Source organism: Aulostomus chinensis, chromosome 13 (genome assembly GCF_037954235.1).
Source record: "Aulostomus chinensis isolate RoL2024-O1b breed Wild chromosome 13, RoL_Achi_v1.0, whole genome shotgun sequence".
NCBI classification, from domain to species: domain Eukaryota; kingdom Metazoa; phylum Chordata; class Actinopteri; order Syngnathiformes; family Aulostomidae; genus Aulostomus; species Aulostomus chinensis.
Genome location: NC_141332.1, coordinates 13,006,495 through 13,032,500, shown reverse-complemented (window position 1 = coordinate 13,032,500; position 26,006 = coordinate 13,006,495). Strand labels below are relative to the sequence as shown.

The following is a 26,006-nucleotide window of genomic DNA, read 5'->3' as shown; positions in this document are numbered from 1 at the left end:
AGGTTCTGGGTTTGAGCCCCAGCGACGAGGCTGATTGATACTCTAAATTGACCGTAGGTGTGACTGTGAGTGTGAATGGTTGTCTGTCTCTATGTGTTGGTCCTGTGGTGGACTGGTGACCTGTCCAGGGTGAACCCCGCCTCTCACATGAAGGCTGCTGGGATAGGCTCCAGCCCCCCCCACCCCCTCCGCAACCCTTGACGTGATCAGCGGTAGAAAATCGATGGATGGATGGATATTGTTGAATGGATTCTCTGATGTGTTGATGAGAAAGTGCAGTGACAACAACAAAAACAAAACAAAATAAAAAGCAGGATAGATGGTGGTGGCAGAAGACAGGCCAGTTCCCTGAGAGCGAGTGGAGGGCTCCATTAGGAAGCAAAAATTGAAAATATGATAGTGGATGTCCAAAACAACAAGGTGGAGCAGCGCTCAGTGGTAATGTCGAGCTGATAGGAGACCGCTTGCCAGGATATTGAGAGAGAGAGAGAGAGAGAGAGGGAGAGAGGGAGGGAGAGAGAGAGAGAGAGAGAGAGAGAGAGAGAGAGAGAAGCAGGTTAAGTGAAAGGACTGCCGTGACCTGTTCCTCTCTTCAATGCTTGTTTATTTTGGAGGAAATAGTAATATGATGGTGGTTGTGGCTGTCTGGCCGGAGCTGCTGGCTCCAAGGGTCCTCACGGTGCACAGTGACCTCTCATTACCACTGCTTGAGGGAGCGTGAAACGGAGATCACTCCAAAGGGCAGCTGTGTAGATGCGCCTAACCTTTCAAACCATTCGAATACGTCAACCATACAAATAACTCATTAACCTTATCCATTTAAATGAAAAGCTTCTACTTTTATCCCACACCCCCTTCCTCTGTCCACTGTTGGATTGGCTTAATTGGCTATTGCACATGATGAAAATGGCAAGCCCCTCTTCTACGTGGTTTGGTCAAGGCAAGCCATAGCAGTGGGGATTGGCCCCCTTGGCCTTGACACTTAACGAAGCTTTGCTTGAAGATTTGGGGTTGGGGGGATGTGGTGGGTTGGGGAAGTGATAGTATGTTCGCGTGTATGTGTGTGTGTATGTGTGTGTCTGTTGTTTAGGAGGTGGCCTCCAGCTCGGTCCAAGTAGCACAGGAGGGCATTGATTGGAGGAGCTCAATAGCTCGGGTCTTTTAATCACCTCGCTCAGAGGCTGCATTGTCCCACAGGGCCAGAGAATAAGCGCTGCTAATACCCCTGTGCATATGCACACAGCCAACGGCTCCGAGGCTTCTGCAGCCCCTCGCAGGCCCACACAGCCACCAATCAATAGACCTGATTACCAATGGGGAGGTAGAGTCGGCTTTGTTCTCATTTTGTCCAAAGAGAACCTCGAAACACCTCACTAGCTTAGCGGATGCTTCTTCATTTAGACACATTATGGAAGAGCTACGAGACCATGCTGCTAACGTCTCTGCAGGGCTCACAAACAATTTCACCTGCTGCACTAAGAGCTTCATTTGATGGTGCTTTCTTAGTCCACAATTATGTGCGGTGCTGACCCAGTTGTAAGGAAAACACACCAGGGTTCTAAAAATGGCATTTCTATCACTCTTTTTTTTGTACCCTGTCGCCATCTTTTTTTTCCCTCCCGCCCTTCCTCTCTCCCTCCAATCTGTCTCCCTGCCTTATTGGCTGTCATATCTCTTTATACTGTTTAGAAATGCTGTACATTCTGTTACAGGGTTGTGACTGATAGCCTGCCAATTTCAGCTGTGGCACATCAGAGAGGCTAACCCCCCCCACCCCCACCACCACCACCACCACCAGCAACCCCCCCCCCCCCCGCAGAACACAGAGAGACTCACATTAAAGCCGTGACAGTGTGCTCCTTTTACTGCTCTCACTGATTCCACACCGCCTGATTAAGTGTTTCACAGGAATGCTGGGTTTTTATTTCTAATTGGAAAAGGCCACTGGACTAAACTGCAACATGCATGTGTGTGTCAAAGCAGGTAAACACACACACACACACACACACGCACACACGCACACACACACACACACACACACGCACACACACACACACACACACACACACACACACACACACCGGCTCCCCTCCTAGTGATTTGTGTACTAGATGTGCTGTGAATTCACAAGAGTATTAGACAAGATGTATTGTTCTCTGTGGCCATTTATATTTCCATCTGTGAAGCCCAATAAGCCTCTAAGCCGGGTTAAAAAAACCTAATAACATCAATGACTAAATTGGAAACAAGTTTCAAAGGAAGGCAGCGTATTAGCAACCAGAGATAGTGGGTGAATATTGAGATTCCACATCGTAGACGGTCTAAAGGGCAGGGGAGGCTGTTTTGTCCCGTCCTCTCATCATAACACACACACCCACACCCACACACTCACTCTTGCTCTGACAGACACCCTTCAGATTTTCCCATCTCTCTCTCTCTCTCTCTCTCCCTTTGGCTTTTCCCCTCCGCCCTCTGTTTTTTCCCATCCTCTCTTTTCTCTATCCTTTCTTCTCCTTCTGTCCTCTGCATCACCTCTCTCTCTCTCCCCCTCTCTCTACCCCGTCCTTTTGGTTTTGACGCCAAGTAAAGGACTCGCCTTCTGAGGCGATGGGGAAATAATTTGTGGCTGTGAGAACAAAGAGGAATCTTTACTGTGAGAGTAATGGAATGGACTTTGTGATGTGGATGAAAAAGTCTCTTGGTCTCAGTGTCTCATTAAAAAAAAAACAAATATTGACAATGGATCTTGATTCAAAGAGAAAAATAATAAAAGTCTGATATTCCCCTCTTAGATCAGTATTATTAGATTTAAAGGTAACAATGACAATTAGAGAAACATTAAGCACCACTAGTGTGCAATAACCTGGGCGCTTTATCATAGTTACTTTATCTTGAGCGTCCCGATTGCGCATGCAGCAATTTCACCACTAAAACGCACTTTTAAAAAGCACCATGTGTAATCCATTATGGTCACGTATTGATGGGGAACTCCTCCACGCCCTCCGCAGACCTCCATGCTCATTTATTGAGCCGTTATCAATGATCTGCTTTTGTCTTGGCTCAGGAGACCGTGGATGTATTAGTGGGACGTTTATGGAGCTAGAAAAGGAAGGACTGAGAAGCTCAAGACGCAATGATCATTAGTCTGATTTCTTGTTGTCTCATTTCAGAAAGGCTTTATTTTTTTTCTGACATTAGTGAGAATCGGGAAATATAGTGGACTGAACAATGTTTGTCCTGGGGTGGGGGTGGTGGGGTGGTGAACTCAAGACACTACGCTGTCATTTGATGAAAAGAAAGTTCTGTTTTATCAGAAAAAAAACAACTCTCTGAAACGTGTCATTCTAACTTGAAAGTATCCTGAGATTCTCTCATTAAATTCTCCAAAGTGGGATAAAAAAAAAAAAGAGCTTACTTTTTTTTTTTATAAGGTTTTGATAATTCCTTTTAGGTCTTTTGCTTGTTTGTTTTCTTTTAATTTGAACTTTTTGGGGCTCTAAATTGAGTCTTCATGCAGGATCAAATACATTGACACACTGACTGGCACTAACTTGTGGAAGACGCAAAAACAAAGATTTCGCTCTGTTTTTTTTTTTCCCTTTTGGTTGTTAGATATCACTGGTGCTTGTGTATATAAAGTGCTTGTTATTGCTAATGTTTGCTTTTTATTTTGTGCAGTATTGCCACCTTTGCAAGAATGTAGAATTTAAATTCCACTAGCGATGTTACTGAAGTGTAAATGACCAGCATAGGTTACAAATAGATACTTTCACCTCTAGCAGATGAATAGCCAGCGTAGCTGTGGATTATTACCCACCGAATATCTTGGTCCTCGTATAGCTCAATGCTCAACTTGCTTGCCAGCTAGAACTAACTTTCTTTTCTGTTAAGAGCTTTAGAAATCTGCCTGAAGGGTGTGATGAGAGCCCCTTAGTCCAAACCGAAAAGTGCTGTGTCTTTTAGAGGTACTTTTTAACTTTGCAGAGAGAGCGGAGAGGGTGCTAAGTTGAGCTAATTGCTTTCAGGCTCCACTACTTTGCACACAGAAATGCGAGTGATATTGATCTTGCACTTTAACTCTCAGAGAGAAGGTGAATAAGGGAATATCCTAAAATGTTATAAAAAAAAACCAAAAAAACCCAAAACGATTGTGTTTAAATTCCATATGAAGATTTCGATATTTCAGAAGTTCATCTGTGTTAAATCAATATTTCATTTAAAGAAAAAAAATTGTAGCCTACAGTTGCTTTTCTAAAGTTAAATAATGAGAGCTATCTTTAGAGTTTCCAGAATGTTTCTGAAGGTCACAATATTAATATATGGTATCGCCTTCAGTTAACTTTACTCTGACTTCTTCTTTTTTTGGGTGGGGGGGTAGGTCAAATTAAGGCTACGTTCGCAAAAATGCCTTTTCATTGCTAACAGATTTTCAAGATTAAATCTGTTTATTTGACAGCGGTTGATCTGTACTGTCAGAGATGATCCTTGTCTGCACTAACACACCTGGAAGTGCATATTGTATGTCGTTGGGCGTATGGGCGTTTGCAGTGTGCTAGCTGACAAAAATAGTCACTGGCTGTGTTCCATTTAACCTGTGGTAGTTGGCTCATAGACACACTGTACTTAGGATGATGTAGTCGAGGTCATGTGATAGGGGTGCTGCTGAATGATAGAATCAGGAAGTAGATGTGGGTGTCTGTAATTGCGTCCAAACATTTCCTCTGAAAAGGTTCTGAAAGTCTTCACTCTGGAAGGAGTCTTCCAAAAGGTCAGTCTTCACTGAACTGAAATACAGTTTGCATGTGGACAAAAGGTCAAAATTCAAAGTTATGTTTTAAAAATACCAGTCATCACGTGGACGAGGCAGGCGAAACACATGCGTTTGAAGTAATCAGAACCAAACAGAGTGGCTTTATTAGAGTTGGTTACTTCATTCTCTGTGCCAGTAAGAAACCCACTTATTGCATCTGAAAATAAAAAACCTGGTAGACAAACTTCACTGCCACAAAAGCCGTGTTTTTGCTCCTCAAATTGCTGGGTTGTTTGTGGTGTTCACACTGAGCGACACAGGCTGGGGGAGACAATCGCCACGCCAATTTACCCTTGTCTTTTTGACAGAGCGAGTGTGATCTGAGTAGTCTGCGCACTCTGACGCAGAGTTTCGGCGCGTGGTGGTGACGTCCCCTATCCAGCAGGACTTAAAAAAAAAACCCACAGGGAAACGTAGTGACAACACCAGAACACAAGGGAGAGACGAGAAAAACTTCACCTTGCAAGTTCCAACTTCAAGATGCATCGAACATTTTGGAAGATAGCCAACTGGGGAGGTACTGAGACCCGTGAGCTCCTCAGCCACCATGAAGAGGATGTCATTTGTCGGAATATTTCAGGAATTTGGAAAGTCTGGCCAGGAGGATGATGAAACACAGCTTCCCTTGCAACAAGGTGCAGGTTATTTATAAACTGAAAACTTTGGACATGCCTAGCATAGCGTGTGACATGTTATCAGGATGTGCCACTAGACTACGCCTCCTGTTGCTGGCTATGGCCCCCTGGGGAGAAACTAAAGTTCTCGTTCACTTTATCTATCCAGCTAAAAAGCTAGATTCTACGCTACGGCAATTCGTAGGTCTTTGAGTCCGAAAATGGCTACTGTTCCTTATCTTTATTGCTCATCTCAACACAGTTGTTGTTGCAGTTTTCTACATTTTATCATCAAGGACCACACAGCATTAAACACAGTGAGTGCTAACATGCTGTCAGTCAGAGTTGGATATACTCAAAGCAACACAACAGGTCTGAATACAACAACCTTATGTGAAATTTGAGCATTTGCCATCCTCACCAGATCTAAAAAAAGAAGACAGATTCGCCTCTTTCCTCTGTGTGTGTGATAGAGAGCTGAGACCCCCACAGAGACCTGCGGAACACTAGTTAGCTTAGCACATGAATGACTGTGGATGGGAAGTGTTTGCATGCCTCGATCAAAATTCATAAAATAAATAAGGTTCAGGATCAAAGTAGTCTATGGTTAGTGGGAGCACTTGCTCATCAAGTCATGGAATCACTGCTCCCTGAGGTTTTCATAGGAAAGTAGTTCTGGCTAAGTGTTGCAATTACATATTGTAGTATTGCAGTATTATTTAATGCGAGGGTAGTAGGGTGAGATTATTCACACACTGTGGATGCTATCAACCCAATCAAAGGGTGTGTAGAGATGTGGACGGACATGACGTGGAACAGTTCCACTGAACCTCCTAAATTCCTCAATATTTATTTAGCCGCAAGTGACAGGCGCCCCCTGGGGGTGGTGGTAATTATGCTCATGAAAAGGAGCTCGGATGATGTCAATTTAGCGAGCACGGTGTGGATGGGTGTCGATCAAACCCATGAACTACACTGGCACCCTTCTTTAAAACACGAGTTTCACGTCGGCATCTGCTTGATGTAACCATGTAACCATGACAACAAGTCATCGATGCTTTTTAAAGAAGTAGCAAATGAATCTCAAGACAGAGTGTTAAGTGTTCTTTGAATCTTTGACATTGCTATTGTGAATCCAGCAAAGGCCTTTTAATGAACTGATAACATCACCAAGTGGTTGAGTTATTGAGTTAGCTTTTCAGAAATGTCCACAAAGGAAAAACCAGTACGTACGGCTGGTTGAATATTTTTAGTATGAATTATTTAAAAAGCATCTGAAAAAATTGTTTTTTTTATTATTATTATAATGCGATTTTTTTTTTTAAATGCGCACCGGAACAGATTGATGTAACTAACCAAGATCTTCAGTATACAGTTTGAGAATAAAACAAAAAATATATTGTGGAATATTTTATTATAAAAGTAGCATATGGCGTGTGGAGAAATAAACATTTGTTCAATCTGTTCATGAATGTAAAAGCAACCTGAAATTATTAAAATCGGTCCTGTTGCTGCAACATCTGTCCAGGATAAGCTCTAAAATCTCAGTGATGGCGTTCTCTCGGCGACTGTCAACAACCCCCCCCCCCCCCCGCTAGCGTTTTGACGTTAGGTCCTCAGAAGGCTGGTCAAGTCCTAAAAGATCCTCCAGGAGTGTTCAGGAGGCTCCGGAGTCTCTGCTACCAGCAGTCACTCCCGCCACATCTCTATCACCATCTTTGCGGTGAGCACGTGGAGAGGGTGTGAAATAGGAGGTTTGCTCATGCACACGGCCATTAATCACAGGTCCAGAGGTAGTAAACACTCTTTGATGGTCATTAGAGAACAGTTCTATTACAGAGGTTACTGTGTCTAGTGGTTAACCTTCTCATCTTTGATGTATAGCAGCGTGGGTTTTTAGAGCCGAAGGAAGGGGGGGGGGCACCCTCACCTTGGCTGGAATGTCCCCCCTTCAGCAGTTTTTGAATCGTTGTGCAATCATTGTGCAACCTTTTGTTTTCCTCCTCTCCCAATGCTCCTCCTTTTAACCTCCCCCAACTCATCCCCTGATCATCATTCCCTTCCTCTCCCTTTGCTCCCTCCCGCCTGTCATCTGAAATGTGCCCTGCATAAGTGGAGGCAGCTGCTTAAGTGCTGCAAAAGGGAGGAGAAGGGGAGAGTGGAAGTGGAAGGAGGGAGGTGAAGGGCCGGGGAGAGTGAGAGAGAAAGAGAGAGAGGGAGAGAGAGAGGGGGGGGAGAGAGAGAGAGAGAGAGAGAGAGAGAAAGAGAATGACTCACAGTTAGCTTTGCTTCCTGAACGCTGCAGCATCAACTCCTCCCATTTCATTCAAGGTCTCTCGCTTGCTCTCTTTCTCTCTCTCTCTCTCTCTCTCCCTCTTACAGACACAAACACTCACACACACACACACACACACACACACACACACACACACACACACACAAACACACACACAAACGCGTGCATTCATGTGAGCATAAATAAGGCGAGTTCAAGATTGTACAGAGGTTTCTGGGTTGTTGAAAATAATTTAACATTGTGCTGCAGTGGTGCATTATTGACATGAGAGGCTTTATTTTCATTTTGTTTTTTTGTAATGAAATTTTAATGCGGACTCATAATTAGGTGGCTGCTCTTGATGTAGCAGTCTTATCTCTGGCTGCTGCGCTCAGTGTTGGTGGTGCTATATGAACAGCTACTGATTCAATACAATAAATAGCATACTGTGAGAATAGCGACAATTGTCTCTGTCACTGAAATGTCACATGAAATGTCTCCGGAGCTTAAGGGCAATTTGGCGAGGGTTTGTGCCTGTGTCTTTAGTGCTCTTGTGGCAGTGGCTTCATTGCTAAAAGCACACTCTCCTGCAGTGGAATTACATAGTGGTGGTGACGCCAGCAAAAGCCCAGGGCTTTTATCAGCTGTCATTCACGCAGCAGAAGCTGGATACAGGCAGCAAGGCCACCACACCGTGGCACAGGACAAAAGCCTAATACTGGGCGTAATTGTCAGGAAATAATGGCGTCTAACAAGGTCAGAGAGGCACTGTGGTGTTGATGCACTGTTCCTCTACTGTGGCCTCAGTCTGGATGAAGACCTTATGTGCATAGCATAGTCACATTGCTCGGACTGTAACACGAACTAATCTATGTATTTTATAAAGAGACTGAAATATATTTTTAATACGTGAAATAAAAAAAAATGGCAAGAGTAAATACTGGAAATAGTAAGTAAGCTGGCGCGTAAGCTTCTACTCGGCTAATTAACACATTTGAATATCTGTTTTCTTTATTTCTTTATTAGCTTTAAGCTTTCTATGTAAGGCAGAATGAGGTGAGAGAGAAATGTGATCAAAATGCCAACATATTTTTAATTTCTTATTCCTGTATTTATTATTATTATTATGATTGTCATTATAATAAATGTTATGGAGTGCTTCATTTGCATGAAATAATTACCATAAATACGCGTGGACAGATACTGGTACAAAATAGACAGAACCAAAGGAAAACGGCTAGAATGAGTAGATGAAGAGGTTAACCTGCAGAAACGAGTATTCACTTGGTTCCTCTTTGTTTGTTTGTGGTTGTCGTATCTGTCATCAGTAAATAAGAAGCATTACACGGTGAAGGTGGACGTGTGTGTGCGTGCGCGTGCGTGCGTGCGCGTGTGTGTCTGCACTTAAACACATCCACTTCATGTTATTCACAGGACTCACCTGTGTTTGACCTCATCAGCCAGTGTCACTATTCACAGGTCTGTCGCGGGAGCTCTGTAGATGTCACTGTTTAACCTGATCATTAATAGTAAGATTACTGGAAATGTAAACTTTTACTTCATTTTACTTATTTTATTTTTTACGATTTATTTTGGTCATCCCGTGAAAATGTAACTTTAAACATGAGAATACGCAACGAGGCCGAGCTAAGCAGATTTCCTTAACTTCCTAGTTGAAGACATCTGATAATGACTGATTTTAATGCTGTTTTAAAAATATATTTTTGAGGCAGACGGGGAATTCAGAGTTGACATGGCGACATTAACATTAATGTATCGACCCGAGATGATTAGGGTCAAGGTTTCTGACTTTGCACCACTAAACTGAGACACAGTCAAGGTCTGTGTGATTTTATTATGGATGCCTCTCCGCTTTTCCTCCTCTTATAAATATTCATGATTAGGAGGCGGGCCTACGAGTCAGTGTGGGTTGTGAGGTTCTTCTGTCTGATTATTTAGAAATTCCATGAAGCAGATGGAGAAAACTGTAAATATTCATCTGATGTTTTACATTCCAAGGACCCTGAATGACAATGAATAGGACCATGCAGTCAGGCACCTCTGACTATTTCGTTTTGTTCCTAGAGAGATTGGTAGAGGAGGAAGTGTTTCAATGTGAATATTTTCTGTTTTGTCAAGCAGGAGTGACTGTGGTTTTTCTCTCCCCGTGATGAAACGATCATTTAAACATGTAGTATAGTGAGTGTGTGAGTGTTTTTGCCTGCAAGTCGCTTGTGTGTCTGGTAGCAGGATTACGCTCAAACTATGTGGCCGATTTTCTCCAAACTTAGAGGAAGGGTTTAACATTGTAACATCGTGAAAAATGGGTAGTTTTTTTTCACTGGGTTTGGCCGAGGTCACCCTGGTGGAGGTCTGGGCTCCTCTTGTAGCCTCTCCCTCTCTCTCTCTCTCTCTCTCTCACACACACACACACACACACACACACACACACACTCTGTATTTGGATAGCAGACTGTAGGTGGGCGCGGTTTGTACCAGGTGTTAATATTATGTACCAAAGTACAAATACCTTATTTTATTCCTGGACAGATAATTAAAAACATCAAGTATTACTACACTGTCTTTGTTTTCTCAAATCCTGGCTCAGCCTTCATCCTTTTAGCTTTAAAAAGAAAATAACTTTGGAGAAAATAATCCACAGAATATTCTCGAATATAACATAAATAAAAATGTCGCTTATTGCCATATTGACCTCACCTACAGAAAAGGTAGTTTCTTGTCCCACGCGATACCCTGCTACCAAATTCTGTTATGAAAATGGCCCTCTGGTTTTTGTGCAATCCTTCTGTCCGTCAAACGGAAGCAAGTAAAAAAAGAAAAAAAAACAGCATCCTGTTGTGTAGTTCTGAAAGTGAGTAGAAACCACGAACCAAACATGAAGTCCTCGTGCACTTGGTTGAAGCCGGGGAAATGGCCAGTGCAATCCTAGAACACCGAGGTGCAATCTGCCACACCATGAATACGTAGTTAGGAATCCATGATCTGCAGGTTGAGCCTGGGCAGCTTCAATAATGGCCAATCAAATAAGCTCCTCTCATCGCATCTAAAAACGGGCAGCAGTGTCCTGATGAGCCGTGAGGACGCTCAGGTTTGCTTCTGTGGGATTATGCAGCCACCCAAACACGCCTCAAAGGGTAGATACGGTTCTTTTTTTGGTCTTCATCCAATTAGTCATTAGGGTTTTGGTTTTTTTTAAGTGTACAACACGATTCTGTTCGGATTCCTAGTAGCTGCTGAATCACTGTCGGTATAGTTAGCACATATAATACAATTTTACTCACACACACAAGTATTTTAGTGGTTTATTTGATTGCATTTATTTTATTCCCATTTCAATCCCATTTTTAAAATTTGATATATACAAGAAATTACGTTTGTTTTGCTCAGACGAGAAATGCCCTGATGTTTTTGTTGTTGTTTTTTTAGTGAAGCTGAAGATTATTGTTTGTTATTTGCACACTATGAATTTATGGAACAGCTAATCTGTCTGATATGCAGGAAGTCAATAGGTTTGTTTATTCATTTTCCAAAAGTCCAGCGACCTTCAAAATTTCATAGATGAAATGTGTTTAATCTCATCACGCTTTGGAAGCGTGCAGCTCATCAACCAGGCAAATATCAGTAAGAGACAACCGCATACGTGAGAAGTGAAGGCTAAATGTCTCCTTATCCTTCTGTTGATAATAAAATAATGCAGGATGTGGGATTTTAATGCGACTACTATTTCACAACCGCATCGCTGTTATATCTCGTGAAAAGGTGTAAGAGCTACAACAGCCTTGAGACTCTAAAGAACAGCTGACGTGCTTCTCTAGCGGGTCCTGACCTGTGATGTCATCAGTCGGTAGGTAGTTTGCTTTATCGGCTGTATGGATGCTTTTGAATGTATTCTTTGTCTGAGCGATCATGCTTTTTGGTGTGTCAGATTAGCCAGGGCTTTTTGCTCATAGACACATAAACATGCGCCCACTCACTAACTCGCCCCCTTCTACAGCTCAACGCCATCCAAGTTGTAACAGACTGCTGCCCAGATCTGACTTATAAAATGTCAGATTCTACTTGTGACTGTAATGTTAGAATTTAGATGCTTAGATAACACCGTACAGCCTCACACATACACACTCACGCACACACGAAACACGCTCAATAAAGAATCCTCAAAATACAACTCATCTTTATAAATGTAATGTGTCACTTACATATTTAAGAGCAAACAAAAACACAATCCACCTGAAAATACTTGTCCGTTTCTCTCCAGTGTGTGCCTCTAAAAATGCTTTAGTTTCATTCATTCATTGCACCTGTTCTATATAGAATGAATCTGATGTGTTCATATGAGAACACAATACGCTTGTAAAGATATGCAATCACTCGTTTAACATCTACTTAAATGACTCACCAGTAATAGATGCGATATGGTAGCACTGCCATCATAATGTACAGTGTTGTTTTAAATGGATTCAATTTATTTACCTTATTTATCTGTTCTGTACATGGTACTCAAAGTGCTTTACAGTGTTGTCTCGTTCACCCTTTCACACACACACACACACACATGTGGACGCGCACACACACACACACACACACACACACACGCACACACTGATGGTGGAAGCTGACATGCAGGCCGCCAATGTACTCATCAGGAGCTGCAGTTTGATTACATAGACAGCCACCCGATACCCCCTGAGCTATGATGTATAATATTCCATATTGCTGATATTTTGCTTGCTGCATCTGACTCATGCTGCACATCAATCAATCCTCCTTCCTAGTTGACAGAAGAACCTCGGCCTGTGCTTGAATTCATTGCGGTAGATATGGGATCAGGAACATCAGAATCAGGTGCTGATACTACCGAGCACACGATGGCGGACTTCGTTCACAGATGTGGTATCGGAATGACAGTGCAGAGCCGCACATAGATGTCAAATAAGTTGTTCTTGAATTTAAATTGAACACATTTGTGTATGTATTTTTTTCTTTTTAGAGCATTGGGATTTACCATTGTATAACATCACCAGTAAAGTTAATATTTAATAAAGTAGGCTGTAATCAGAATCATTATCGGCAGATGGGTTTTAGAAACTGAAGTGAAAACAATGTGGATACGTACATCTCTCATTAGTCCTTAGTTGGTACAGCACAACTACATTTGTAGGTTACTCTTTGAGTGCAGTGAAAAGAATTGATTGCCTGTTCATGATGCTAGTCAGCGATAGCTTGTTCCACTTTAAGACTAATCTCTATAAACACATTCTGCATAGAAACACAGAGTCTTAAGGCGAGGGAGAACAAGTCAGACAAGGGAAGCGTCTGGTTGCCGTTTGAGTTGCTTTGACCAATCATGGTTGTGTCCACGTCAACCGACTGCGTGGAGCACAGAGGACTTGGTTGGAAATGCAAGTTTGGACAAATTGCTGGAGTCTGATGATTTAACAAAGCTGTTGTATTGATTGTAAACTATTAACTGTGCCTAAACTGGCTACTTTATCTTGTATTTTCTATCTTTCAACTCCATGCAAACTGTCAGTTGCTATACTGATTGTAAACAAGGAGCAGTGGGCGGAAGGAGGAAGTCTTGGACCGGATATCCGCTGGCTCCACCAGAACCCTGCAATACTAGCCCTTGTTCTCAGATGCTAAGTTGTGTGACATAGCCGATGGGTTCCGAGATTGTTAAGAGACAAATAAATTACATATTATATCTGATTGGTCATCGGTGCATCGCTGATTCATGCACCCTGGCATTTCCATCACGGCTAGAAGAATCTGAATTAGTCCATTGTTATCCTGAGGAGGGCAGTTTGCAGGAGTTGATCGTCTCTATACGCTGAAGTCAGCCTGTGAGTCAGCACCTCATTAGCTGAAACAGTTTTGGGATTTCCCCCAGTGTTTTGTTAGATAAATTATACTGCAGTGCTCCAACAAATGCAATATGCAGAAGATATATTTCAAGTCGTGAACTGCTCAGAAAAGATTCTTCGCACTCTAATACATCGCATGAATATACTTTTCATTTGACTAATGTTCCCTGGTAACCTCCGCTGGCGTGACTTTGGGTCGGTTGTAGTCTGCAGTAAAGATCCTATTAGTGCCACGAATTAAGAGAAGGAAAATGAAGGTTTATTGCTGGTGTTTATTCATCATCTCTCTCTGTTTGCCACCCTCCAGGTATCTTAATGTAAAAAAAAACAAAAAAACATTTTTTTTAAGTAGAATACAAGCGTGGAAAGAAGTTACTAATCTCTATACATGCTGCAGTAATTCACACGATTGACAAGTAATCCAGGTTAATCGGGTTATTTCTACCTTCATTTGACTAACATGAGCCTGGATGTTTATGTGATAGTTATGATAATTGTTGCATTGGCTTAATCTTGTTATAATGATAATGGAGGGAAGCTAAGGAGGAGCAATTACCTGCTGCTCTACATTTGAACGCTCTAAGTAATAGTAATAGCAAAACCTTATGAAAATGAAACAGAGGAGCCCGCTGCTAATGATAAATGGAAAAATGTGAACCTCCTCCTTGAATGTCACTACCTTGGGTGTTTTTTGTCGTTGTTTTTTTTTTAAATGGGCTCATCAACAACAGTGTCGGTCTTTTAGAGGAACTCTGTTATTGGGGATATGAGATTGTATCTGTGCTGCTACTCGCCGAGTGTCTCTGAATGGCTGCCCTGGGCATTGAGCAGAACAAGGCACAGAGTGAGCTGCAGCAAGCAGCTCTGGAGAAACAGCAACACTCTGTTATTCAGCCCTGTGCTCCAGAACATTGTGTGTACATCTGTAATCTTACTTACCCCCTGGGCTCACAGAGACCCCCCCCTTCTCTCCTCTCCTCTCCTCTCCTCTCTTCTCCTCTCCTCTCCTCTCCTCTCCTCTCCCATCACCACCATCTACTTTCACTCTCCTCCTTTTCAGCCCTCATGTCCATACTCTCTCATCAGCGCGTCATTCTTACACAAAGATACAGTCAAGCAAATACACCCACTTACATTCTCACGTTGACACCTATACACACAAACACACCGAGGGCCTTGAAGAAACACCATCTTTATGTGTCAAAGCTTGCTCACTTTTCCATTAATTAAATGACATAAACAGAATTCCTTTTTGGGGGGGGCAGGGTTGCCCATATGAGGTGTATTTCATATCATATGTGTGCTCTGGCAAAGCATACATTTTTTTTTTTTAGCTGAAATTGAAGCGGAGCTGTGAGCGTTTAAATATACATGAAGGCTACATGAATGCGATCCTGTCCTGGTTGGTGAGCAGTTATGAGCTGTGTCATGTGTCGGCGCTTTCGACTTCTCTGTGCAGGGCTTTCTTAGTTCTCCGTCTCCGCACTGAGACATCCCCCATTCCCTCCCCGCTCCGAGCTCCACTTCACACACTGTAATAAGGCATTCATACTCTCTCCTTGTTGCCTTGGCTGTTTTGCTGCACCACTACACTGCAGTCCAAGTGTAAAAAGCCTGCTGTTGTCTCAGCGAATGTGTGCGGGGCTTTGATGTTATTTTACCTGGTGCACACCTGTGCATATACACTTATATATTTAGTCGAATTCTGAAGATTCGCGTGAATCATATTACTTTGTCTCCTCTCTGATAGTGACGCAACGCACGGTGAGAGGATATCTCGAGCACTGACATGTTGTGATAATCTATGTGATCTATTGTCATCATCTGCAGCTTCATATGTACCGCAGGTTCCTCGGGGATTAGACGTGGCTGTCATGCTTCAGGTTGATATCTGGGTTCAGATCATGCCGCTGCCTGCGCTTTAATAAATCTGTATTGTTTCCATTGCATTATGAATCAATCATAATTTGATGAAATTTCTGTTGCTGTTTTGTCTGGTGTCTTACAGCTATAAGTGCATTGTTGTTGGTTTTTTATTTTTTTCTCTCCCCCTGACTTCAGAGTTTGTGAGTTTATTTCTAATGGGAGGCATTATAAAACAAATCTTTAAGGCTCCCACAGAGTTCAAAACAACAGGAATGTATTTTTCTCTTGCATCTCTTTCTTTTTCTCAGACAGCAGCAGCTTTCACAATTCAATTCGAATGCCATGCTTTTAGTGCTTGGGTTGTTTGATTATCCACAGACAGGGAACTGTGCTGGATTCCATTCCTTTCATCATGCTTTAACCAGTGTGAGCTGGCTCCCCTGTCGTATTTTATGAGAGGTGATTTTAGAGCCTCTCCTTTATGCAGATGATTTTGGCTGCCTCTCCCTAGTCTTGTCTTCAAGAGGTGGATATTGGTTTTGACAAGAAAGCTAACCCTGCTACCTTCACTCGCACCAGGCTGTCTTCCCTGACTGCTTCACCAGGCTGGGTATTCTGGGCCATATGCTAATGCAAATTACTCTTATTGAAAGTGGAGATGCTGAATGCAGCTACAGGTGTTTTCAGAATGAGGCTCGGTGACAGAAATATTACACCATGGTTTGAAACCTCATTGACCCTCCACACTCCCACAGGGATGAGAGTGGCTTTATATACTGTCACTGAGCCATATGTGATTTTTATATGCAATGATATTCCCCATTAATATCCACATCAGACAGCAAGAGCGTGCGTGTATTCATCCATATATTTGGATTACAGGTTGGCGCGGAGCCTATATGGGATCATGTGTCGTTTATGGGATTTTTCCCTCTGCTGATAAGTGTTTCTGCATCCTTCACGTAAAGCCAGTGCGCTATGCAGGGCTTGTTGCTATTAGATAAAGCTCCTGGTAAGCTGCACGGCTCCTTCATGTCTTCATACTGATGGGAGGATATAAATTCAGTGAATGGGAATAATGAGGAATGCTAATAGGGTGTTCCTGGTCCCGGTTCAACACTACAAGGAACACAATCAAAGCAGCGGCACGCATGAAGCCATACATACGTGCTCTAACAACAGAAAGTGGAAATGCACTGCAGCCCGCTTTGTTGCAGTGACTGAACTTGAGGTTGCCTCCCTTAATGCAGACAGTATTGATGAGGATGGCGCAGGATTAACACGAGATCACACTGCTGTGTTTGTCCGCTTTTCACTGAGGAGGTTTTTTTTTAGCGACTGTTTCCCCTCAATTCTGCATCGTCCACTTGTCCCACCTTCATTTTTGTAATTGTATGCATGAAGTTTTAGCTGTAAATCCCAGCTGTTGGCAGGCTGTCTGCTCCTGCAGTGTTGGATACTCTGCTAAGCCATTGGCTGAGGGCTATTGGTTGTTTTTAAACTGGCAAACATCAGGAGAGATAACACAAAGGAGAGCTAGGTAGGTAGGTTGTAATCTTTCTTTTTTTTTTGTTTCTTTGCTGGTTGAATTGATTTGGGGAAAGGAAAAAAAGACAGCAGTGTTTGTCTCTCCTCATTGAAACAGATAGAGTAGCTGTGTTGAATAAAGGAGACGGTTCTCTCTCTATCATACTCCATCAGCATTATTTACCAGTTCTGCCAGTTGCTTTGTACAGCACCTCTCCCTGCCAAGTAGGCGACTGGCGTACGACCAGGGGCTAGTGACAACAGGCTACAGTGGAAAGCAAGGAGAGCTGTGTGAACGAGCCAAGTCTATTCATTCCTGTAGGCCGCCGACTGACTGAAGCACAGAGCTCTGAGGAGAACATAGCTCTCTCATTTCTAATGTACTCTACTAGAAATGATCATAAGTGCGGTCCATCATTTCTGAATTGACTTTTGCAACAATGGCAATGACTGTGGATATTTTTTAACCTACCGCTGAGGTGAAAATGCTTAGAATAGCCTTTAGACTTGGGAGCATGCACTGAATGTACTGTGCTGGATGTGAATCACATGTGTCAGACAGGCTGTAATAAATGCATGTTTCATTTGTCATCTTGAGCCACACTCCCATCAGTCCTCCGCACAGAACCTATGGAAACATCAGCACGATAGGCTTGGAAACAGAAAAGGGATTTTTTTTTTCACTGTGTGTCACAGATGGTGGGAAAGCCTTTGTAATGCTAATATAATATCACACTGTGTCGGCCTAGCTCTGCAGTTCGCTCTGTGTACCAAGCAGCCTGGCTGTGGAGTGATTTACCAGTATGGAGAGAAAAAGACCTCCCTCGGTTCACACTGAAAAGGCTGCGTGGTTGGCGGGTCTTACTGCTCGGCCTGCTGCGACTGGGCCTGCCTTGACTTTATTGATTCCTTGGGTCCGTCCAGTGCTGTGTACTGTTAATTAACTCTGTCTCTGAGTGTTTGCCACATTGTGTGTCCTTATGAAAAGGGATATTACCGAGGGCGAATAGGCATTAAAAACAGCAGGGAGGATAGAGTGGGTGATCAGAAATCATGTCAGAGGAGCTGCATATTTAAGCCAGTTATTTTCAACAAAAGCAAAATAATCTTATGAAGAAAGAATATAAATTCTTCCTGCTTCAAAAGGCAGCTGATTACAATGAAAGATGTTGCTCTGAGACACCTGACTTTATCTCCTAGAACCGATGTAAAGGAGCCTCCCAATAAACCAGCCAATGGCAGGTCACTTCCTCCACTGTTAACCAATGACTTAGTGCCTGCCTCCACGCTAGCGAGTCAGCTGCTAGAAAGGAGGAGAGGGAGACATTGATGTCTTTCTCTAGCTGTGCCACGTCATATTGTTGTCAATTCGATTTCCAGCCCTCATCCCAGGTATTTGAATCACAAGGGGGAGAGTTTCATATCCTTGCTGGGAGAAGAAGGGGGATCTTGTCTATCTGAAAGAGCATGCTGGATTAAGAGGGTTATTTCCCCAGAGGGGGGATATGAGAGTGAGTGTCACTCAGACAGCACTCACTCTCGCGCTGCCTCTGCCTCTGCATGTTGCCAGGGAGCCCCAGTTTTGACTTCTTCCCCTCTCCTTCCCCTCTCCTTCCCCGTCTTTTCCTTTCTCACATAATCCCTTTGCTTTCTTTTCCATGTGGGCAGGGGTGCAGCAAGAGATTCTGGGCTCCATCAGCCATTTAATATTATGTTATAATACGTTTTTTTTTTAAAGCCTCTATAAAAGCCCCGCAACCCCCCCCCCCCACAAAAAAACAAATATATTTAGAAAAGCCCCCCACACCCCCACCTACATGCATATCCTTGTCCTCACCGTTGCAACAATCTCGTCACGCTCCCTTCCTCCTTTCCCTGCTGGTTCAATGCTACCCTACAGGGAATGGAGAATGGCGTGGTTTGGAGGATGGTTGTTATTCCAATCACACCTCAGATGCAGCGAGGGTCCAGTAAAGTACAGAATAATTGGCAGGTTCCAGCAGCTACACACAGCACAAATGCCTGTGTGTGTGTGTGTGTGTGTGTGTGTGTGTGTGTGTGTGTGTGTGTGTGTGTGTGTGTGTGTGTGTATGTGTGTGCATACACGCGCATTTGTGTGTTTGTGTAGCTGCGACGATAGAGGGCTGCTGTAGGTGCAGCATTCAGAGGTCATTTCATTAATTACTAGCTCTCGTGCTACGTGTGTGTTCTCACATTCTGTTTGCCAGTCTGCGTAACGATGACATGAACACGGTTGTAGTTTGATTTGCTGGTGACAAATAAAGAAACAAATGTTGTACAATTGTGTGCTGTATTTTCACAGTTTACAAACCCTATTGGAATTTGGAATCAGCTTCTCATTTTGTTTGTGATCTTGCTGGAGAATTTATCCCACCTCTGAGTCATAACTCAACTCTAGTATTTGTGTGATTCTATTATTATTATTATTTTTTTTTTTAGACAGTAGAGCAGTGGTGCACACACCTAATTAACTGAGGGTCTCGTGGGGTCAGAGTGCAGAGGTCATAGGTTGCATGCATTCACCTTCTCCTACCCAGGAGTCATTGACTGATAGGACTCTGGAGATGACCACTGATACGCATCAATGGGGCCGAGCGGGGCAGCTAATCAAGCATGTGGGGTATTGGACTGTGGACAAGCGGCGAGGAAAAATAAACCAGTGTTATCTTCTGCCTAACACATAGACCCCATAGGTGCACTGGTCTATTGATTAACAATTGATGGCAGTTGTAGCCAACACTGATATTGAGTGTGATTTTGCCTTTTTCCACCATCTCTGTTGCAGGCAGGTCTGTTCTTGCAGGGGTTGAGGAGCAAACTAGTTACAGGATAGCTGCGGTGCTAGGTGTGCTATTTCTTTGCTTAACTGTGACTGGCTAGAATGATGCTAGAGCTGTAGGGACCATCACCTCTTCTCACTCCGGCCCAACTGAAGCTTTAAAGACTTCTTCCCAAGACTCCTCACATAATGACAAGCAGAACATATACACACAGTATTCAACATAAAAACACACACTCAGCATATTTAATTTATAGTGCTATTTTAACAAATAATGAGCCTTAAACAGATTCCTACAATTTGAAATTGCAGAAGGCCAATTTTGATCAAATCTGGATGAATAGTGCAGCCCTACTGTCTGGTCAGAAACCTCTTACAAGTTCAATGAAGATAAAGAACACAAATGTGCACATGCACATACACTTGTGAGCAAAAGAAAAGGCAGCGGCCCTGAAAATTATATAAATGTCAATTACTGTGGCGCTTATGCTAGAGAGGTTGAACAAAGTGGTAGTAATAAAAAAATATTGATCAGTGCAACCTGTAATATGTTCGACAGAGAACGTTGTGGCAGAAACAGACGTTGACAGAAAGCCTTTGCAGGCATGTAAACCTGCAGGACATTATTTCTCTGTATTAGCGCTGATCACTGCGGAGTAATGGTCCCCAATCTCCCCAGCCTGATTTAGATTCAGCAAAGCAAACAAAGTGGAGCTCTAATAAATACAGCAGAAGGAAATATGATAATTGCATCCTAGATGGTTTCCCATTTTTCTCTGTTGCAGTAAAAGATTACACTGCGTGTGTGTGTTGTGTGTGTGTGTGTTGTGTGTGTGTGTGTGTGTGTGAGAGAGAGAATCAGTCACAAGTTCAAAGTGTAAGTCATTATTAGTAGTTTGGGCCCTCTGTTTCTGGGGGTTAGATATGTCTTCTGTATTTATAAGCAGTTAGACATACATCAGCATCTTTTCAACTGCAGTGCAGAGTGGGAGCGTTGGGAATGTAATGACTGTGTGTGTGTGTGTGTGTGTGTGTGTGTGTGTGTGTGTGTGTGTGCGTGCGCGCGCGCGTGCACGCATGTGTGTGTGGCTAGCATACATTTAATCCGTATGTCAACGTTAACATGTATGTTTGTGTACAAGCATTTCCAGTGTCTCCGATAGAATAATTTAGGTTTACACGCCTCACCATTATGCTCACGTGTCTTCCTGTGCCAGGCTTGTTAAAGCAACCTCAGGCTAGTTGAGATGTTCTTTTGTTAATGTCATCACATTATAAGGGACCTGGCGTTTATTCTCATGTACAATAAGAGGATTGCTGACATGTGAGCTGGATACATCCATATGTTAGTGAGGATTCCATTACTTCTGTCTCATTAGCAGCAGTGCAAAGGCCCTGAGCTGCTTCTTGTGCTCCAGTGGGACAGCTGATAAGGCCTGACTATGTGACCTTTAACAACCTAATCAACTTTTAACACCTCTCCTACTGCTTGCCTTATTCTTCTTTCTGCTAGTCAGTGGCAGGGCCCTATTCCCATTTAGCCTTGACTGCACTCTCCTACACTTTTTCTTTTTTAATCTCCAGCCTTGTTTTGACTGAATCTATGTACGTGTATGTATGAAGGAACATTGTAAACATATACAGCAGCAGGCCGTGATGAATAATGATTGCTTGTCTCTCTCTCTCTCTCACTCGCTCTCTCTCCTTCTCGCTCTCTCTCCTTCTTGCTCTCTCTCTCGACCTTTTCTATTTTTCTCCTCTCCTTGTCTCTCTCGCCCTCTCTCTGCTGAAGAGCTGAGGTAAAAGATTAAAAAAAGGCAGGTAATTAAAAAGTTATTTATCTTAAGATGAATAAAGGCTATTATTTATCAAAAACTGTGTCTGTGAAATCATGTAATTTTACAGCATGACAGCTTTTAGTAAGCATGTGACGCTAATTGTTTAGTACATAAACTCAGGTTGAGCATAGCCTATTGTACACATTACCGTATATGTCTGAAATCAGAGAGTGTATTTTAATGCTAATTGATAAAAAGCATCATGATGTTTTGGTGTAGAAATACATGGAATACATACACGCAGGATAAAAGATGACGGAAATCAAATGAAGTTTTCCAAACATGGATGTGTGTTAGGATGCATTTTCCTTGGCAGGGAACAGATGTCAGATGTCTTATATGGTCAAGATACAAGACAAAGGGACACAGGACAGCACAGTCAGAGGTACTGACACCAAGAAGGGGGTGGGGGGTTGGGGCTTAGAGGGTGGGAGTCACTAAGGGAGAACCAAGCCAGGCAAGCATTACAGTTGCGGTAGATGATCTCAGATATCAGACCTGCCTTCAGACCATCATGGCGGACATACATGGAAGAGACAACCCAGGTGCTGGCGATGAAGGATGAGTTGCTTTGGAGGCTGGAAGTCAGAGAAGGTAGTTGGTGTAGGACTGACAAATTGCGGAGGATGCAGTTTCACAAGGGCCCACCGTCCTCTTCCAAGGGTGCTGGTTTGATGAAAAATATGGATAGCTTGAACGCATCTGACGGGGGCCAGTGTCTGTAGACCTCCTGGCTGGTCTTGGATGACAAAACTCTCTTGTTTCAGAGGTACATGAGAGACCCCCTGGCTGGAGGACCTCAGACTGGGAGTCATTGGGACAACCAGAGAACCTCCTACCAGGAGTTGGTGTGAATGGCCATTAACCAGAGGCTAGCAGGGTTGAATGGAGGCCAGCTTGGTGGGTCCCTGCTGACGACTGAGGGCCAGCTGTAGACCAGATGGACTGGACAGCAGGAGAGCAACAGAAAAGGTTGAAGGTCTTAGAGGACCTCTGTAGATGGCCAGCCAAGTACCCTTTAGACTGGACTGCTGGTTCAGAAGAACTTTAACCAAGGAAAATGGGTGGACTCACTGGTTCAGAGGGGACAGGCTGGACGGGTGCATACTGAGCATTAGCTGGCCAGAGGCTAGTGAGCTGAAGGCTGGATCACTGTCGAAATTTCAAGGTTTGTAGCGCAGGAATCAGGCTGAGACCTGGCGACTAGAGAGACAGGCTGGGACCTCGCCTGGGGAGAAATAGGATGAGGCCTAAGCTCAGGGGAACCAGGCTGGTGCTTAGCCTCGGGAGGGACAGGCCTATAGGTGCAGAGGAAATAGGTGTGGAAAATTAATAAAATAAAGACGATCAAGACAAAATAATAGTTACTTGTGAGTCTACATTTGGACGGGCAGTTGGAATGGCATTCCTGTTCTATTTGATACTTAGGATTGGGTCAGATCACAAAAATATGAACACCTGTAAAGTACCTATGTAATATATCCTGCAGTCTAATTCATTAATAAAATAGTATGTACTGCTGCTATGAAAACTTGAAACAACAAAAACCCTTAAAGTATAATGCAATACAGTAACGCATGATGGTGTAATGCAATTTGGTAAATAGAATGCCGTCCAACCGAATGGCACCGTTAACATTATTGGATACGCGTCAGTGGCAGATCCCTGGAATATCTAAACATTTACTCATATTACCAGTTAGTTTGTACCCTTGTAAAAAATCTCAAAGCAACCAGAGCCAGAGTTGAGTTTGCTTACTGTCTAAAAGAGCTTTATTCACAGTACATGTTCATCCTCCTAGCCCTCAGTGCCTTATGAACCGAAGAATTCTTGCGGTCAGATTCATTCTTGACCTTAGAAACAGCAGCTCCACTAAAAAGAAATAAATCTCAGCATAAGGTCCAACTTGTCAGGTCAAATTGCTTGGCCTTGTTCAGTGGGCGGAAACTGTTGTTTGGTGGGATAGTTGGAAACATGAAACAAATATCAAATTTCAAATAATCACATCTTACAAGTAACTGATGCAAACTGGCATTCTCTAAAAAGGACTTTTGAACATTAACTCCCCCATAGATTTGTGATTAAATGACTTTTTTAAAGTAAAAAATATGTTGAAAACTTCAGCATAAATGTCTCTTTGCAAAGTTGTAGAGGGCCGATGAATTAGAAGAAAAAAACAAAACAAAACACCTGAATAGAACAAATACAGTAAGTTGAGTCCCAGATTTCAACCAATGTGTTAGACAGCACGGTATTTTTGGAACCGATACTAAATTTGACTGGAGATTCATGATGCAGTTTTATTTTTACCAACCAGAAGTACTTTGTTGCTTAGCAAAAGTAATCTTTAGCAACTGCAGTCATAAACCGCACTTCCTGTGGAAAAACAGACTTTAAAATATTAACTTTTGTAATTGCAGCAACTGGATTTTGAAGTGAATTCAGGTAATATTGTTATTTGTGGTTTTTTTTTCCCCCATTAATTTTGCAAATGTGTAGGTGCGCATGTATTATACATCCCACTCATTTGTCAAGGTAGCGGCTACAGTTTAGCAGGTGAGCTAATATCGCAAACTAAATCGTGGTCGGCTGTGTGGGGTGAAACATGGACACAACTATTCACTTTCCGGCAATGCAAAAACATCTATTTTATTTCTAAATGTCAGAGCTCAAATTTCTTGACAAACTGACATAATTCACAAGGTAATAAAAAATATCTTTTTCTGCATTATTAAATGTAACACGCTGATCAACATGTGCTGCTTCTCATAGGTCAGCGAAAGATCAAACTCTGTACAGTCTACTTTTTTTGTCAGTTTCGCTCGTCTCTTCTGAGTTAAATATTTGTTTTTATGATGCAGTAAATATATTATTATATTTTTTTTTAATTCTTTAATCAAAACAACAAATTAGGGAATATATTTCAGTCTATTCAAGTGGAGGTTCGTAGGATCTTTGCTGAGGCACAAGGAAGCTCTCGGTGCTCCATACTGAGAATATGTTGCTTTTCTTCACTGTAAATTTGTCACTTGTCCGTACGACTTGATGTTGCAAAGCAGAAATGGAGCAAGAGAAAGAAAAGGTGCAGTTTCAGGCCTGCACAGGGAGGTCTTGGGTGTAACTGGTCCAGATCTTGCTCTGCAGGTGGCTGTGCTGATGAAGATCCAGCAGCCCTGTAATCCTGGTTCGTAGTGAATCTCTCTGTCTATTAGATGCTTCTCGGGTCCTTCAGCAGCCTGTAATTGACGATGATTATCTCAAGCAGATACCGTATCTCTGCCATCGCTGTGGCCATGTCAGGGATTTTAGGTGAGGATGTTTGATCAAATATAGCAGCAGGCAATTGACAGAGAAGGCTTACAGTTGCAGAAGCACATGGAGAAGACACCATTGAATTAAGATACGCAGATAAGAGAAGGGTTCTCTCTCTCTCTCTCTCTCTCTCTCTCTCTCTCTCTCTCTCCATGTGTCAGAGATGAAATCATTGAGATTTTTCTTCAGCTGTGACACAGATATTAACTGACAAGCAAATCTTCATGACAGACTTAGATACTAAAAGGAACGCAGGCATAGCTCAGCTGGAGTGAAAGGTTCTAACTGCAGCTTGATAAAAATATTAATATTTGATGCTGGTGTATTGATAAAGAAGAAAATATCGTGATATATTGCAGTATCGATGTTTTGGGGAAACATTATTTTATATATAGGCCAGCTCATGGCTGGCTAGCAGAGTGGTTTCTTGATTTATGTGGTTTCCCTTGGCCTCTGTGGAAGTTGTTTCTTTAAAATCGCCTTTTTGATCATGCAGGAGGCTAAAAATTATTGAACAGAATTTGAGATGTTTTAAGGACTTGCAGACAGCATGTTGTCCCAATTCTAATGAAATTTATTCATAGCATAAATACAGTAACTATGGGAAAATTAATCTGATAATCTTTTTGATTCTTAATTGAAGGATTAATACATAGAAAAATGATTATAGTCAATTATTGAAAGCGAAATGATTCTCAACAGACGGCTTCTTTAATTATTTCATTTTGTATTCTGAGATGATGAAAAGTTGCCACTATTAGATATCATAAAATGTTTTACAAAATAAAAACATTATTAAAGTCATTGCTAGTTCCAAATTGGCGCATATGTTTTCATGCCAAGCGCCCTCGCCCTTTAACTAGCAAATGAACCTACGGTTCCTCTGCGCCGGTGGGGGCTTTAGTACGTTGATGAGGCTGGTCTGGCGCAACCACGGTGTATTGTTTTTTTGGAATGCCACAAAATGTTTGCGCCATAGACCAAGAAGGGGCTGGTCTTTGTTCAATAGCATTGTGCTTGAAGTGCTATTTAAAGGGCGCATCAATCAGATGAGCAGATGCGTAGCATTGTAATTT

General features: G+C 42.6%; 1 protein-coding gene across 1 annotated transcript in view; it reads left to right on the top strand.

Annotated features, from left to right (window-relative positions):
- The window catches only part of nexmifb (neurite extension and migration factor b), a 56,123-nt gene that overhangs the window by 14,821 nt on the left and 15,296 nt on the right, over positions 1-26,006 (top strand). The window lies entirely within an intron of this gene.